The 16660-nt window shown below is 42.1% G+C and overlaps 1 pseudogene; it reads right to left on the reverse strand.

Moving 5' to 3' along the window:
* Positions 1–16660, reverse strand: part of LOC121080423 — a 191845-nt pseudogene that overhangs the window by 113382 nt on the left and 61803 nt on the right.

A 16660-nucleotide genomic window follows, 5' to 3' on the forward strand; every position in this document is an offset into this window, starting at 1 on the left:
CACGCTCAGTATAGCAGCACAGTCACCATCACAAGGCTCCCAAAGGATGCCTGCTCCTTGTGAGCTGGTGAGTAGCTACAACAACACCCTTCTGCATCTCCTCTGCCTTCCCATGGCTCTGCAGGCTCCTGAGAATGTGCCCCCTTTTCTGACCGTATGAAAAGGGTGCAACAGGCTGCTCACGTGGTGCTCTCCTTGAGGTCAACAATCTCTACCCTCTCCAGGAACCAGCTTGGGCTAGCACCAGAGTTATCGTAGTGGATCCGCAGCTTCTTCAGCTCATCCAGGTCAATGGCTTTAATGGTGAACACATCCACCTCCACAGGAGGCAAGAGGCAAATGACTGTGCATCCCAGAAAGGAGAAAAGAAAGGCAGTAAATGGCCAAGGGTAACTTTTTTTCCCCATTAAAACAAAAGGTGTTTGCAAGTCCCCCTCGTACTCTTTGGGTGGGTGTACTGAAATAAGTACAGAGCTGTGAGCTCTCCCAGTAATGCTCATGCTTGGCTCCTACAAGGCAGTAACAGCCACAGAGTTGCACAATCCTTCACTCCTTTCTTTACCTCATCCCAGTTTCAGCTTCCTCTAGGTTTAATTCATCTCTCCTAAATCCCATTCCTTTCAGGATTAGTATTTTCCCCCACATTGAACCTGGAACTGGACACAAATGTATTGACTCCACGGAAACTCTCCTGTGCACCTCCATGTGCTTTATTTCAAACTGCAGCCATATTAGTGTGACAGGATGGTCCTTATTAACATAATACTTTAAACATCTTAATGTGATGAACTTGTTGGTAGACATTGGGTTTCTACTCCCAAGAGCAGAGCGCGTTACATTTGCAGCTTGGAGCTCTCCTAATTGCACGAGGAACCATGTGCAGGTTGCAGTTTCACTGGTGCCAAGCTCATAAATCAGTTAACAGCTTATTTAACAACCTTAGGCTCTTTTTTGTGATTACAAGCTTTCCACAGCTGCTTATTGTTTCTGTAATTTTTCATTATTCAAATTACTACTTGAACAATTCCTGGTTATAAGAGCAGCTTGTTAATCGGTCATAAACATTTTTATGGCAAATATTCAATCTACAAGAGAGGTTGTTTAATTGGATTGGCTTCTAATGTAATTATAGCACACCATGTAATATTGTTTTTATTCCCCGACTGGTTGAGTAGAACATTTAGAATTGTATTTTCAATCTAAATACCGACATGCTTGAGCTGCTTCACAAATACTCTCTAATATTAACTTAAAGTTTGTGGGTTTTAAGTATTCCTGGCAGGAAATGTATTACCAGAACGCTTACAGGAAGCAGATGCAAAAGGTGGCTCTGATGTAGAACTGGTGTTCAGCTTATTATTCAAATGAATTTCCCCCAGAAAATGTTTTGAGGCGTTTTGCTTTAAATAATATATTTAAGAAATAAAACACATCTGAGCTTTAAGCTGAAAGAAGAACCCAAGCCTTGCAGAGAAGCAACTGTAATGAATGGCCAGCATGATAACTGAGAGAGCTCTGACAGCCTTCTGCTCGCTTGAGTGAGTTGAATTCATGCATTACCTGGCCCTTTTCAAATTTGTTGAAGTTATTTGACCTTTTCAGCTGGTGCTCACCCGTGTCTCCTCTTTCTATGCCATAGATGCTCAAGAAGACGTTAGCATCTGTCCCAGCCCCAGACACATTCCCAGTGAGAACACGGACTTCGTACGTATTCTCTGCAAGTAAAAATGCAAGGGCAGATCAGGAGGAGCCCAGAAAGAGCCATATTTTGTCAGACCCATGGCTCACCATGAAAGGATGTAGCCCAAAATTGCTGGCATAGTCAGCTTTAAGGAAGATTTTTTCTGGAGTTTGTTTGCATCTATCTTAAAACGTGAGCAGCTCCATCTTTCTCTAGCCCTTGTCATTAACCATATGAACACTTACAGCCTGCCAAACTCCCAGCCACAGCAGTAACTTGTGGCACGTGCAACCCAAGTGCCCCAGACAAGCCCTGGAGAATCCTATAGAAGTCCTTTAGGATACTCCCATTTCAGGCTGTCTGCTCCATCCTCCACCTTAGTTTAACCACTCTCCTCTTCCTCCCCAGAGCTGATCAACCAAACCGCAGTGCAAGCTACACAACAGGCCTGGGGCAATGGGATAGCTGGGGAGCCAGAAATGGTCCTGCAAAGAACCACAGTGTGGTTATTGTCCTTCATGCAACTGCTGCAGCCACACACACGTGCACCTTCCCCCTGATATTTACCCTCCAGGTCAGATTCTCCATCGGGTACCAGCTCCACCACAAGCTCCTTATCTCCTTCATCTCTAGCCAACCATCAGTGTGCCACAAACGTATAGACATCCATGACTTCTTCCACCTTGGTTTCCTCTTCTTCCTCCTCATCAGACTTCTTTTTCTTCTTGTTTTTATCAGGCTCCTTTGCCTTCATGGCAAGCCGCTTCAGTGTGACACTTTCCAGGAACCAGCCATCCCCAATGCCTGTCCCATCATGGCCTATCCGAATCTTATAAATTTTGCCAACATCTGCAGCCTCTCTCTGCCATCAAGGGAAAGCCAGTACCCAGGAGGATGAGAGACATCTTAACTTCATAAAATGCATTCTCAAAAGTGAAGAGCATCACCCAAAACATCTAAGCAAGTATAAGATCAATTTTTTTACACATGTTTACCTTTACTTTTTCCTTCCTGTTTTATTCTTCCATACTTTCCATCACCAAATCCCACCTGAACAGATAGAGCTGCAGGCATTCAGAGCAACCACAGCAAGGACAGGAGCTGAATCCATATTTACTGGGCTCCCTACTTCTTCATTGCTCTCCTCACCAGCATTGTCTCCATGTTGGCATTAAAGGTGAGTATGCCAAAATGCCATACTGTTTTTTTACAGATTTTCAGTGCCTGAGATCTTTTTTAGATGAATAATAAGATACATTTAATATTTAGCAGGAGACATGAACCAAGAAAGAAGCAATAATGGTACAGTGAAAAAGTAATAAACTTGGGCTCATATAACCTCATCTCTGACACGGACTGTGGGCTTGGGCTGCCCTTCTCCCTTCCCATCTGGAAAATTAGAAAAGTATTTTCTCACTTTGCTATAGTGTGCAGAGAGGATCCTATCATTAGTGATTATAATGCATCAGTGGCAGAAGGCTCTGTCAGTAAGATTTCCATCTCTCTAGCCAATACAGCAGATACAAAATCTTTTTGGTTTAGATTATGTGTCCAGTTTACTACCTAATAAAGTTAGAGAGAAGGTTTTACTCCACGCAATCCTTCCATAACCAATTACTTGTTTCTGATGATTGTTTATGCAATTAGGCAGTGTTTATGTTATAAAACATGCAAACATTTGCTTCAGGCTGAAATCTGGCAACTTAGCATAGAAGGTTTCAGTCTAGAAACATTTTTTTTTCGATAGTAGATTAAAACAAAATCAATTTCACACACGATGCTTATCAGAAAACTAAAATTGATCCAGCTGTCCTGGCATAAAGAATGTGTCTTTTCTTCACCACTGTAAGCTTAGATTTGTTATAATCATCCTGCGTGCCCTGTCCATAACTGATGGCATTTCCTATTAGCATGTAGCTCACAGAATCTTATTCTCACCCGTATCTTTCTGTAGATATTCATATCATGAAAGAGATAGAGGATCTGTCTATTAATGCTTTGGACCTTCTGCCTTGTGTGCTTATTTTAAAAAAAATCACAGAAAATGGGCAGAACTTTCAAGTCTGGCAATAAACATCTGAGAGAGGATATAAGCGTGGCTATGTAAACAGAACACTGTACATATGGCTTTGTTATAAATGTGATATTGGCTAATAGCTTTTACTCATAAATCTTGGAAAGCTTATTTCCTTTAAAATCAGAGGAACCTAATCTTAAAATTATAGTCTTTAAAAAGCGAACATTTATAAGGTGCTAGTCATCTTAAATCCCAAAGAACTCATTAAAATGGATAAACATCACTAACTCCATTCTATAAAGAAACTGAGGCAGGAGAAGGCAAAGTGATCTCAAAAATACCTGTTACAAAACTGAGGTAAAGCTGTAGATAAAGGCATCTCCATGGCCAGTGACAATGGGAAGGATACTCCAGTCCTGATAATTCAGGGGAGCTTCCACGACTAGCTCCAAGTAGGTGCTTAACTGTGATGAGATGGATCCCACCTCTATGATACTGCAAATTCACAAGGAGACCCAGACACCACCATACTGAGCCTTGTGCTGTGGTCACATGGGACAGATGTGCCTTAAATTCTGCTTCCATCTGGATGCTGTGCTTTACTATCCAGATGTTGGTGTCTCCTGAGGTTCCTTCAGTACAGAAGGATGTGGCTCCGAGATGCCCTGATGGCACATCCTGTCCTTGCTCTAAATCCACATCAAGGCAAGAACTAAGACCATTCCTCTCCCCTAGATATTGGTTTTGCTGGACAGAAAACGCAAGCAAGCAAGCCAGAAAAGGACAGCAGTCCAGCACAGCCAGACCCCACTCTGGAGAGGATGCTTGACCACATTGCGGTGCACACCCGCTGCTCAGCCTTGTCAGCCCAGGACCTCTTGCTGGATTAGCCAGCTCCTGGTTCACCATGCCTGAGGCTTTTCACCTCTGCAAATACTCTTCGTACTGTTACATTCTTCAGAAAGAGGTGTGGACTCTGCAGCGTAAACCCAAATACTAGCCAGAGTGAGAGCTGGAGGAGTTTGCTGTACACCTTGGGTGCTGTGACTGTGCAGTTCTCACTGGACTAGTGCTACAGGCAGCAAAATCCACAGGGCACTCACACCTTCAGACGAATTACAGCAGCAAAGCTCTGCAGGGTTGGGCTGACAACATGTACCTGTGGTTAATGGCATGTGTGACCACAGGTAAAGCCAGGATTCCTTACATTCTGCATGGGGTTTCTTTTTCCCCAACTAGATAAAGGGACAAGAAAACATGGTCAGGCCCAAAATGTAAGTTTAAGGTCTTTTGAGATCTAACACGAGTATCTCCTTTTGAAAGTAAAGGTAAACAAATGCTGCTATTAGACCATATTCTTGCACGACACCTTTGCTACCAGTCCTGCAGAAGATGAAAGTAACTCCACAAAACACAAAACTTCCCAAAAGAAATACAAAGCTTCCAAAAAATATGGATAGAGGATGGCAGATATCAACAGATCTGGCAATTTTATTTTAAAAAAATATATTGTTTTGTATGATTGGGCCAATTATTCTGTTGATATCTCAGTTTTGCCTGGTCATTTCTTTCCCCTCATAGGAGTGGCAACAAACTGCCTTCATCATACCTTGAAAATATCTGTGGCTCCTCGTTTGAAGTTGTTTGATCTGTTTTCTAAGATGATCAACTCTGTTTTGCCAGTCTCGCCATAAATCTGCATGAAGACTTTGGCATTGGTGCCTGCAGCCTGCATGTCTCCGGTAACCACAGACACCTCGTAGTTTATCACTAGTCCAAAAATAAAGTAATTAAATAAGCACAGAAGCTCAGATAACAGCATTCCCAAGGGCTCAGGTTCAAAATTAAATTACCTTGTCTTAACAAACAGCCATGTAGCCAACCATTTGCTCTTATCCAAACCAAATGTGAGATACCACAACTCATTGCTAAGAACTAAATTAATAGTTTTCCTTTTGCAGGTATTAAGGCAGTGTCAGAGGGGTGCAAAATAGAGCCTTAAAAAGGAATTTCATTTCAGTATTAACTATAGAGTGGTTAAATGATCTCCTTAATGTAATACAAGGGAGGGAGTTACACAGAGCAGAGGAAAAACACAGCATCCTTTCTCAGGATCCCAAGGCAAATTTTAACCATAGCCTTAAAAAAAATGAATCTACTGATAAAAGTCAAATACCCAGTAGAGGTTTGGTCTCTATTTATCAAGCAGCTTCCCTTTTCCAGGAAATGGGGTAATACGAGCAGGACAGGATGGGTGCTGGTGCAGGACAGGGGCAACGAGGTGTATAAATGTGAGAAAAGCAGAACCCACTGATACTGCAATGAAGAGGCACAGCACCTAGTGCTGTGTTATGCTGCCCAGGACGTAAAGTTTTCATACAATCTCAGGAAATGGAGATGGAAAACTCAGGAATGTTCTACCAACTGTTTTAGAAAACAAATCAAGAGAATATTTTACTTTCCTCATCAACGTAAGCTCTTTGGGAGAAGGACTTTCTGGTTTTGGTGTCTGACAGTGGTGTCCTGGTCCTTAGGAAGGCTAGTAACACAAATTTAGTGCTAGCTATAAAACAGCACACATTTCTCAATGCATCTTCTCTTACATTTCTCAATAGGCAGAATCTCACTTGGGTAGACCTCCACCTCCACCCTGCCATCAGCCTCATCTTTGTCAAGCCATCAGTTGCAGGGGAACATGTACTGCCTTCCCTGGACTGGAACTGTGATCTGGACACTGGCCAGGAACCAACCAGACTGGAGACCCACGTTATTGTGTCCAATCAGTATTCAGTTGATCTTTGAAAAAGCAAATAAAAACCAAAAGGGCAGGGAAAAAAACCCCCAACCCAACAGAATTTACTTAATATATAAACATCTCCTTCCCCTGGCACCTTGTTGACATAAAAAAATTATAGATGTATTTAACTATAAGCTTAAAACACTCTTCACATGCCTGCATGCTAGACAGTCAATGCAATAGTCTATACAAAATGTATTTCTTAATATCCAATGTAAAGGTCAGACATTCTTACACCACATTTAATCCTGAGTGTTCTATTGATTCTGAATTCAGACACTTGTGTGAAGTACAGAGCCACCTGCAATTAGTTCTTACCTTCCCAATATCCATCATATCTAGAGTAAATTCAACCACTCGACCACGTTCAAAATAATTGCCTAGATCATTATCAGAGACTAAGAGAGGCTCTTTGCCAAACTCTGCTTTTTCACCATAGAGTTTGATGAAAAATTTGGAGTCTGAGCTGGCACCAGGGATATCTCCCATCTTCATGCTGATGTGATAACTGACATTTAAAGCAAGATCAATGTACAAAACACAGACACTGAGTGGCATCTCCAGTGCTCGGCCAGGCAATTGGCTTCTAACAGATATAGGGGAGGAGGGTTCCAGCTACAGACACAGAGAGGGCTTTGCTCGCCCTTCGTGCATCCAGCATCTCAGGGACACACTGGATAAGCTGCTACACCTTGGAATTATTCCCCAAAACATAAGAGATGCAACAGTTACACTAATAAGCAGAAAATATTCCACACTCCTCCCTCTCACTGTTAGATGATTACCAAGCCATAAAAATGAGCTTAGGCAAGTGAGGAAATTTCACTTTATTTATACATACAATATAATTCAAGAGCTTTGGCATTTTATCTAAAACAAAACAAAACAAAAAGCATCTCAACCTGAGCTCTGTAAGTGCTGTTTTCTATAGAAAATTGTAGTGTTGGAGCCCTGGTTCTTCAGAAGAGGACAATGTAATCTTTTTCGTGATTTTCTTCAGGGGACACATTATTCAACAGAATTTACTCTACTAAAGGAGCAGCAATTCAAAATATTTCAAAGAAAGCTACACAAGAAAGCAATTCTAATCAAATCATGACATTAAAATCAAAGTTCCTTTCTACATATATAATTTTGGGATTATTGTATTTTATGTAAATTAATCCCATTGATAAACTAGGATTTAAGGGTCAGAGGAATTCCCCCCCTCCCCCGAGTGCCCTACTGCATCTTATTGCATAAGAATGGCCAAAAAAGGCCAGTAGATTTGCTGTGGACTGACATGAATTATTAAGTAGAATAAAGCAAGTAAATATGTGCATACACAGCCCAAACCCAGACCTACTTTTTTCCAAGCTAAACTCACTTTTTAGCATTGGTGACTCCCCAGCAGGCACTAATTCTTGGACAATCTGACCATCACCCTCATTTTTGTCAAGCTATCTGGTTTACAAACAGAAGTAAATTATCTTTGAACAATTAGGACCTATTAGACCTTGCAAATCTAGGTTGGCTCCACACATAGTAAAAATCGACACCATTGTCAAAAAGATGTTTTTACAGGGCTCTGTATCTCTGTTGACTTTGCAGGAGCTTGGCCAGACCCTACGGCAGCCATACTTTATACCTCCATTTTTCCAAGAAAAGATCATGAGAGCCCTGCTTGCAGTAGTAAACATCTGCTGTGGCGTCCATCTGTCTGGGAAACACAAACTCTATATCACAAGTTACTCCTGTAAATGAGCAGTCTCAGTCTCTTAAAAGCATTGAACTTCATTGAGCAGAAGTACTTGCAGCTTTTACTACTAGCTGCCTTGATTACAACCTTTATGGCACCTAAGTTACTAAACCTCCCCTTTTTTTTTAGTGTTTTTCATTATAAACTCTAACATCACTTTTCCTTTCCTTACAGATAAGTATATAACCCTTTTTTCTCCACCAGGAAGAGGATGAATTACGTCACTTCCATTTTCAGGGCTGGGTACATGGAGGCAGCTGGCATCAGCCAAAGGAAGGATTCCCTTTGTTTCTCAACATTAGCCTATATGATCCAACTAGACTAATTAGGAAGAAGAGCCGGGCACAAAGCAAAATGTAGGATGATCTCAAGGGAAAAAAATCTGAAAGGAAAATGGAGGGGAACCAATTGCTCTGAACATCGCGTCGTGAGAGCAGCCACAGTTCCCGGAAAGCCCAGGTACACAGCTATCTGCAGCAGCATCTTTTGCAGTTAAAAATACACCTTAAAACCAGCGGGGGTGAGCGAAGGACAAGTGAGCTAGCTCTGGCAGGTCATGCAAGGTATTTAAATTGCTATAATAATTCCCAGAACTAGAAAGAGAAAAACAAATTCCCATAAACTGTTTCTTTTTCAGAGGCAGCCACGCAGCTGCGTGAATGACACCAGACCACAGAAGACCTGCTTCTGCACAAACACATGCAGCGCAGATGTGCTTCCAGCTTCCCACAGTGCCGCTGTGCCACATACGCTCTCCTTGGCTTACCCTCACACCGAAAAGGAGGGGAGCTCATTTCCCATTTACATTTCCATCTTTGATTTTGCTGATGAGCCAGCACACAAGGAAACCAGCAAACGAGCCTCTTAACAGGGATTCGGGGACAGGAACAAATGCCCACTGAGAGCTGGATCAAACCTGTGGTATCTGGTTGGTCATAAGCCAGCACAGCTTATAGTCATGACCAGTTGGACTTGCCATGGTGACCGAGAAGTAACCAGATATTTTTGGAAGACCAAGAATTCTAGGTCTCCATTTTATCCATCTGAAACAATGTTACCTTTTTAGTCTCCTCCTCTCCTTTCCCACCCAGAAGAAAACAGTAAGCACAAAGAAACCATGCAAAAAAACAGCACCAGGAAAGAAATCCAAACATGAGCTAGAGCCGTCTGGTCCCAGAAGCACTAGCAGTGAAATCCCCATGCAAAAGAGGTTCATACAGCCCCACCGCACAGACACATGTCTCTACTCCCAGCTCCCCTCCAAGTTCTGTCTGACCATCGGGTATGCAGCCTACCTCTTATTTTTCCCTTTCACTCTAAAGCAGGTGGCCATGTGCAGGTGGCTTGAAAAGGACTAAAAGCTAAGGGGGTCAGCATGAAGGCAATGAACATGTGATAATCACACGAACACCATTTGAGGACATCAGACATGGTGTTGTGCCTCAGTGGAGGCTGAGAGGTGTAATAGGGATAGAGGAGCAGAAAAATCTGTGGGGAAGACCATGAAATTGATGTCAAGAATTGAGCAAAGGTAGAGTGCAAAGAGGGCAGAAGAGGAGCATGCTAAGATATCATGTTATCTTAAGAAAGGAAGCCTTTATTGATGTTTTGACATCAGGGATTTATTTTTTTTACCTGTTAGAACTGGTCCTTAATACCTTTGTATCATGTAGTTCTTGATTCTGGCTCAGGATTCACGTTCTTGAGGAGGTATCCAATGGCTAGGGGATCACATCATCCCAAAGTCTAGATGCTTCTGCGTACATGGATGTTAACTGGGAGGACCCACAAGATTCCAGCCTGAACTCCATCACCCCAGGACCATTGAATTCAGCATGGCCTTCAGGAAGGCAGAAGCTCACAAGGTAGACACACTCTTGCTCTCCTGCTGCTGTTTTTTGTGTCCTGCAAGCTGCTGTTTCTGCTGCCGCCAATGTACATGCTGTTGTTTTCTGTCACCTTCACCCCTGCTGATGCTTTAGGAAAACGTGAGATGAATCTGGGTGAACCACTTTTGCGCCAAGGGGGCGGGATGAAAACACATCCCACCAGAAACAGATCTCTGTGCAGCACAGCAAATGCTAACTGCTTCAGCAGCGAGGGCAGATGAGAAAAATGAATCAAAAAAGGATGACACACCCCTAGATAAAGAAATTCCCCCTACCAATGTTGGTAGCTGCTGATGGCAAGGGAATGACTATCTCTTGGACTGGAGGAGGAAGAGGGAGGTTTATCACCAGAAGTGGCTTAAGGCTCCTTACTTTGTTTCAGCCAAGAGAATAGCCAGAAGTGGCAGAAGCCCTATTTTCTCAAGAATATGACTTTAGTGACAGAGGAAGTATTTGGATGAACAATGCCACTGTGTTCCTTCCTTTCAGCACGTATGCTGCAATATCCTAATTTTACTTCAATCTAATTCCAATAGCATATCACCGAGCAGCAGATTGCAACCAGGGGTTTATAGTCTTACACTGAACACAAATGGATTGACACATTATAAACAGATCAGGCTGCAGAAAATAGAATTTTTCAGCATAGTGCCATCATATTCCTAGTACAAAAGACCTGTCAAAATCTTTTATTTTATCAGAGCTTCCATATGATTTCAGTGCATGTAATTCACATGCCACTGTGGGATTTGCAAGGCTGTAGTCTTGTCCTGTATCACATACTTGGTTCTGAAGAGATATTGTATGTCAAATAATCCAAAGCAGACACAAATCTGACATGAAAGCCATTTCAGAGAGAACTTCTAGAGGGTCAGAGTCAGGGAAGCACTGGAAAATATATGGTATGAGATCATATATAGCATGTGAAATCCAGAAGATGATAGCCTGTGTGCAATTATAATGATTAGCACATCCATTAGATTCAGAGGTACATATGTATTTGTGTGTGTCTTTAAATACAACCTATATATAAAAATATGTGTAAAATTGATAGACATTTCAGTCTATTTTTAGGTAACCAAAGGAGATTTCTCTGGATCTTTTGTATGATGAACACTTTTGGCATTTGACTGAATAAATGTTCTTTCACAGCAGTCTCCTAGTGCATAATCCCATTCATGGTTTGTCTGTTCTTCAGAGAATTATCATTGTTCCCTTATGCTCGCACTGGAGAAAAATTAGGATGTTGCAGTCCATATGCTTAGAAAAAAAATGTAATGAAGTATCATTGAAGATTTCAGTGGAGCTGTAATGATTTATAGCATATAAAATTCTATCCTATAATGAACTCATGACTGCCTGACTGAAAATTCATTTCTGTCTGGGATATAAATACTATAAAAAATAGGCTATTTGAGAGAATGTCAGCTAGTCCATTCCTGGACTTCCACAGAGCCTTGAGGAGAAAATGAAATTTGAAGAACTCTGTGATGAGCTTCAGAAAGTTTGGCTCCAGTTTTGGGCAAAAGGTGAACTCCTTAATCTTGAACTTTCTAGCAGTATTCATAATCACGATACCTAAAACCACATCAGGTATTCTGAGGTATAAATTGTTCATTTGCACCACAGAACACATGGATATTATGATGTCACATGGTCATAAGGGAGGAATCATACTGCAGTGCACCCAAGTGATGTACTAGTAATTCTGCAAATAACGCTTGGAGACGTTACTTACATTTACCTCTTACATGCACGGATCAAATGACCGCTTTAAAAATCACTGACTCTAAGAAGAGCTACAAGCCATTCCCTTTACAACCAACTGTTTTAAGAGTTGAAAGCACAGGCCTGGGAGTCATTATTTCTCAATGCTCTTCCTGAATCTGACACAAACTCACAATTAATCCACTTAGCTTCTCTTTATCTCTCCTGGCTCCCTTGTACAACAAAACTCATGGAGCTCTTGTTTCCCACAGAATCATAAAAAAGCTTTCAAATTAAAAGAGAAAACACAGCCATGTATATGGATATGTAAATAACGAAAACAGAGACTTCAACAAGTTCTGTGTGATGAAGATCTATAAGGGTACCCTGCAGACATCAGTTCTACTGGAAGCTGGTTAGCCAGCTCTTTGCTACAGTGTCTGCTCTCCACATGCTGGTACAGCCTAGTCTTTACAGAGTGAAGAAGCCTGTGAAGCTTTCTGCACGGGTGAGATGTGTTTCTGCTAGAAGGCATTTTGTCCTCTAGCTGTCTCACAGTAGCAGCTAGGCAGCAGAAAGTCAATAGAGTAGCTTTCAGTAAGGACACCACAGCAGCAGCAGGTGTTTGCTCCAGACCATGCTGTGTAGCAGGGTGGAAGTTAATCTGGTCTTGGAGATGAAGGCAATGAAAACATCAGCATGTCTACTGGTTGGCCACAGACTGGCCAAGCAGAAGCAGAAGCTTCCCTGGTGTCCCCCAGATGGCATCCCTAGCTAACCCTACTTGCATTGGCTCTTCTTGGCCAAGCCTTCTTCAACACCTTGGTTCTGAAGAAGCAGGTGAAGCAAGTCTCTCTGAGCAGCTGCCAAAGCAGCCAGGACATAAGCTGTCCTTGGCCTACAGGACTGGAGGGGAACATCCAAACGCTGCAGGTCATGGAGGTGTTTATCCCTCACATGGAGGATGCAGTAGGTGAACACCTTTGCCCTCAGATATCTCCAGACTCCCTGATGACACCCGTATACTGCGATGATGCCCCAGTCTCCCAAGAGACACAGGCACCAAAAATAGTGAGAGGGAGCAGCTGTCCCTGTGTTTTGAGGCGATCAGTCATGTCACCTTCTCAATCTGAGAGGAAGAGATAATCTGGCACAAGGACAGCAAATACAGCCACACAAACAACACTGATAACACTTGGGAAAAGAGACATTAAGAAAGGTAAGAAGAGTGGAATTCCATCAGTTACCACTTGAAGCCTGAACGCACTCCATGAATATTTTGGGGAGAAGGGATTTTATTTTTTTCTCCTTCCTTTTTCAGTCCCTGGCCTGAGGGAAATGCCCTGGGACTGATGCTTCTGACCCACGGGTGTAAAGCTAAGGGGAAGGGGTCATCACTCCAAGCTGAGAGACGGCACCCAGTTAAACAGTCAAGGAGACAATTCAAAAAGAAATCTTTAAAACAAGCCAGCTGCGCAGAGCAGTTAGACACAGAAATATCTCTGAGGAGTCTGAGCAAAACAGCTCTTCACATGGACACTTCATGTCCAAGTAAAAACCTGTCTAGCTTGCTTAACTCAGTAAAACATATGGTTGTTAAATATGCATCAAAAGGCAGCAATGACAACATGGTGGTTTGTTCTTTCAAAAGGGAGAGACTGGCTTGCTTTTCACAACCAAGATGACACTGCATCTGCTGCTCCGTGCTGTCTCCCCAGTGAGTTTGCTCTCTGATGTGACATGGCTTTAGCAATGCAGAGAGGCTGGGGCTGACTCCCCTTATTACAGTGAAGCTCTTCCAAGACAAGAGACAAGTAACCAGCTTAGAGGTTTTACCTTTGCAATTTAAAAATAATTGTGTTTGCATTTTACAACCCCACTTGTCCCCCAGGAGATGACTTTTTAGAATAGGTGCTTGATGCTGTTAGGTGGAGCTCAATGGACTTCCATCCTACAGGGTGGACATCCTGAGAGGGCAAGAGGGACTTTACAGGACACTGAGCTACACTGAAGTTAGTCTCGTGTTTTCACCCAGTTCTCTCTAGTTTGTGCTGCAATGTTGAGGCAGACCCTAGTTAGTGCCAGGACAGATGGTGCATCTCACTCCCCATGGGTGGCCTCAGCACAGCACATTTCTTTGGGCCACTTCACTGTCTAGGAAAGAGAATACATTTATAACCCACCCATAGGGGTAAGTCACAACCCTCTGCTCTGCCACTATCTCTGCCTGTATGATGTGCATTTCCCTTCATGCAAGGAGATCTTGAGATGGCAGCATAACAATTTTGCATTCTTCCAACACAAAAATAGCATCCTATTGCTCCTGGCAAGATGGGATGTGCATGTGAGGGATCAGAACCTCATTCCACGCATGCAATAAAACTAGCAGACTGCAGCAGATTGCAAAGTGTGTTTCTGCAGCAGGCAATTTCAGTGACACTGGATGTGGTACTGGAAGGTTGGATTTCATCTTTTGGAAATGCTCTGTGTTACTGAGGTAATTGCTGAGGAGTTCACAATTCAGATTGCTCTTTGCTTGGTAAGGGGAGTTAACCATATCTTAAACCTCCCAATCCACACTCTTTGCTTTCAGGCTTAGCAAAAATAAATGAATGAATAAATAAAAAGGATTAAGCTGTGCTCAGAAAATTCCAGTCTTGGAACAACAGGTAGGCTTTTCAAAGTCTGATAAATGTATAGATGGAGGCATAATTTGCAAGCATTGTTTCCAGTACCTGTAGCAGGGGAATTCCACAGCCTCACTTTCTGGCTGTCCTTCTTCCCTCACTATCACTTTGGCAAGGTATCAGCCACTGCTTCCTCCTTTGCCATCATGCCCTATCCTCACCCTCCTCACCTGCTTCAGCGTTACTGCTTTGATGAAGAATTCATCAGCCTTTGAGAAGAAGAAAAAAAAAGTAAGGCATATTTCTCCTTAAAAACAAACCAACCAACCAAATTTATTATTGCAATCAAACCAACATCATCACCATGCTGCAAGATAATTCTTCACTAGATGAAGGAGAAAGTATGAATTAATTTGCCAAAGAATGAAAGCTTGAATATTTGTGCTAGATGTATAACGTTAGATTTACGAATATATGATCTGCCAGCATTTTAAATCTCCCATGTCATTGTGTGCCCTCCACAACTGTAAAAAAGAAAAGTGATTTGATTATGAAGAAGTTCATACAGAGAGGCAGGAAATCCAAGCTCAGACCCCTGCTCAGATATCAGCTTTCTGAGAAATCCGGGGTAGGTCACTTCAGACTAAATGCACAGAAGTATTTAGAGGTACGGTTCAAAGACATTACCCTACATTGAATTCAGACTACATGGACTGCTGAGCACAGTTTAACCCAGCCATCTCCTGGCATGCAAACACTGAGCATGGCTGCACAGGGGTATTTCCAGCTGCTCCATGAGCCGTGTTCAGAGGTTGGTGTGAACCAGCTAGATACCCTTAATACCCTACAGAAAACATGAATTTTATGTCTTTTTATATTTTTTTTTCTTTTTTCTTTTCCCCTCCCCTGGAAAAGGGCTCCAATCATCAACCAACAGATTAGCCCAAGTGATGTCCCCTGAAGACCATCACTCTGTTACCCCAGCACGTGCTGGGAGCAGCAGTTCTCCATGGCTGAAGGAAGAGAGATGCATTAAAAGAGCGAGTCACTCCCCTGGGAACCGGGCCAGACAAGTACCTATGGCACATGTACAGATGCACACGTACCTGGTAAATACTGTGGGTAAACACACAGCGTATCTGAAGCATATAGCCCTGCAAACAGGCACGACCGCTGTGGTTACTAGCTGGCTGACATGCCTGGCTAGGTAAGAGGAAGCTAACCGAACACTGCAATTCATTCATTCTTCAGCTCCCAGAAGCCCATGAAGCACGTACGGTGGTAACACATATCCAGCTAACTCCCAGAAAGTGTAGTGGCAAGGCAATATTTAATTATCTATTCAAATGTATTAGAACAACCATAATTTTTCCAGTATTCATGACTCCAAACTGACTTTTAAAATAAAGGCAGCTAAACATATTACCACTGTTTTAAAATGATGGGCTTACATACATGATCAAGTGCTACTTACATACTCAAAACTGCTGAACTGGGGACTTCAGGTATCAAACCCTCACTGAGCCAGTCTAAGTCAATGAAGTCTAATTCATTAGTCCTGATGTTCATCTTAACTGATTAACGACTGATATAAATTAATGAGTAGCTAACTAACTGGAACTACAGCAAGGAAAACACCTAATTTAGAGGCATCTTTAAATTTTACCTTCTGTACAGGCTGTTAGTTTGCATCTGCAAGCAAACTTTTCAATTTAAATTGGTAATCAAGGTACAGTTGGTTTAAGTGGCCGTAGAAGACTGCACTTACTTAGCTACATTTCTTTTTAACAGGGTACCTGAGTCTATCAGTGTAGATATACTCATTCAGTCTCTGAAATATAAGAGCTCTAAGTTTGTCAGGATCAATCCTTAAACAGCTTCCAATTCATTCACCAGCTTTCAGCTCCTCATGCCAAGAGAGCAGTTTTCCTGTAATAACTTCCAGTTTGGTTTATATCACCTGGACACTATTAATCACATCATTTTATTTCCAAAATTCTTTTTCCCTTTTTTTTCCCCCTTCGTGCAAATTAACATATAACTCATTTTTGGCAGTAAAAATAAAATAGTCATCATCTGTGTTTAAAATATTTGTATCTTCTTTCTTTGGAACACCATTGAATCAGTCTTCAAACCACCACCAAAACATGAATCATTTTGTTACCATTTTGACAAAATGCTGTCCTTTAGAGCTTGTACCTATC

This window comes from Falco naumanni, chromosome W (assembly GCF_017639655.2).
Source record: "Falco naumanni isolate bFalNau1 chromosome W, bFalNau1.pat, whole genome shotgun sequence".
NCBI lineage: Eukaryota > Metazoa > Chordata > Aves > Falconiformes > Falconidae > Falco > Falco naumanni.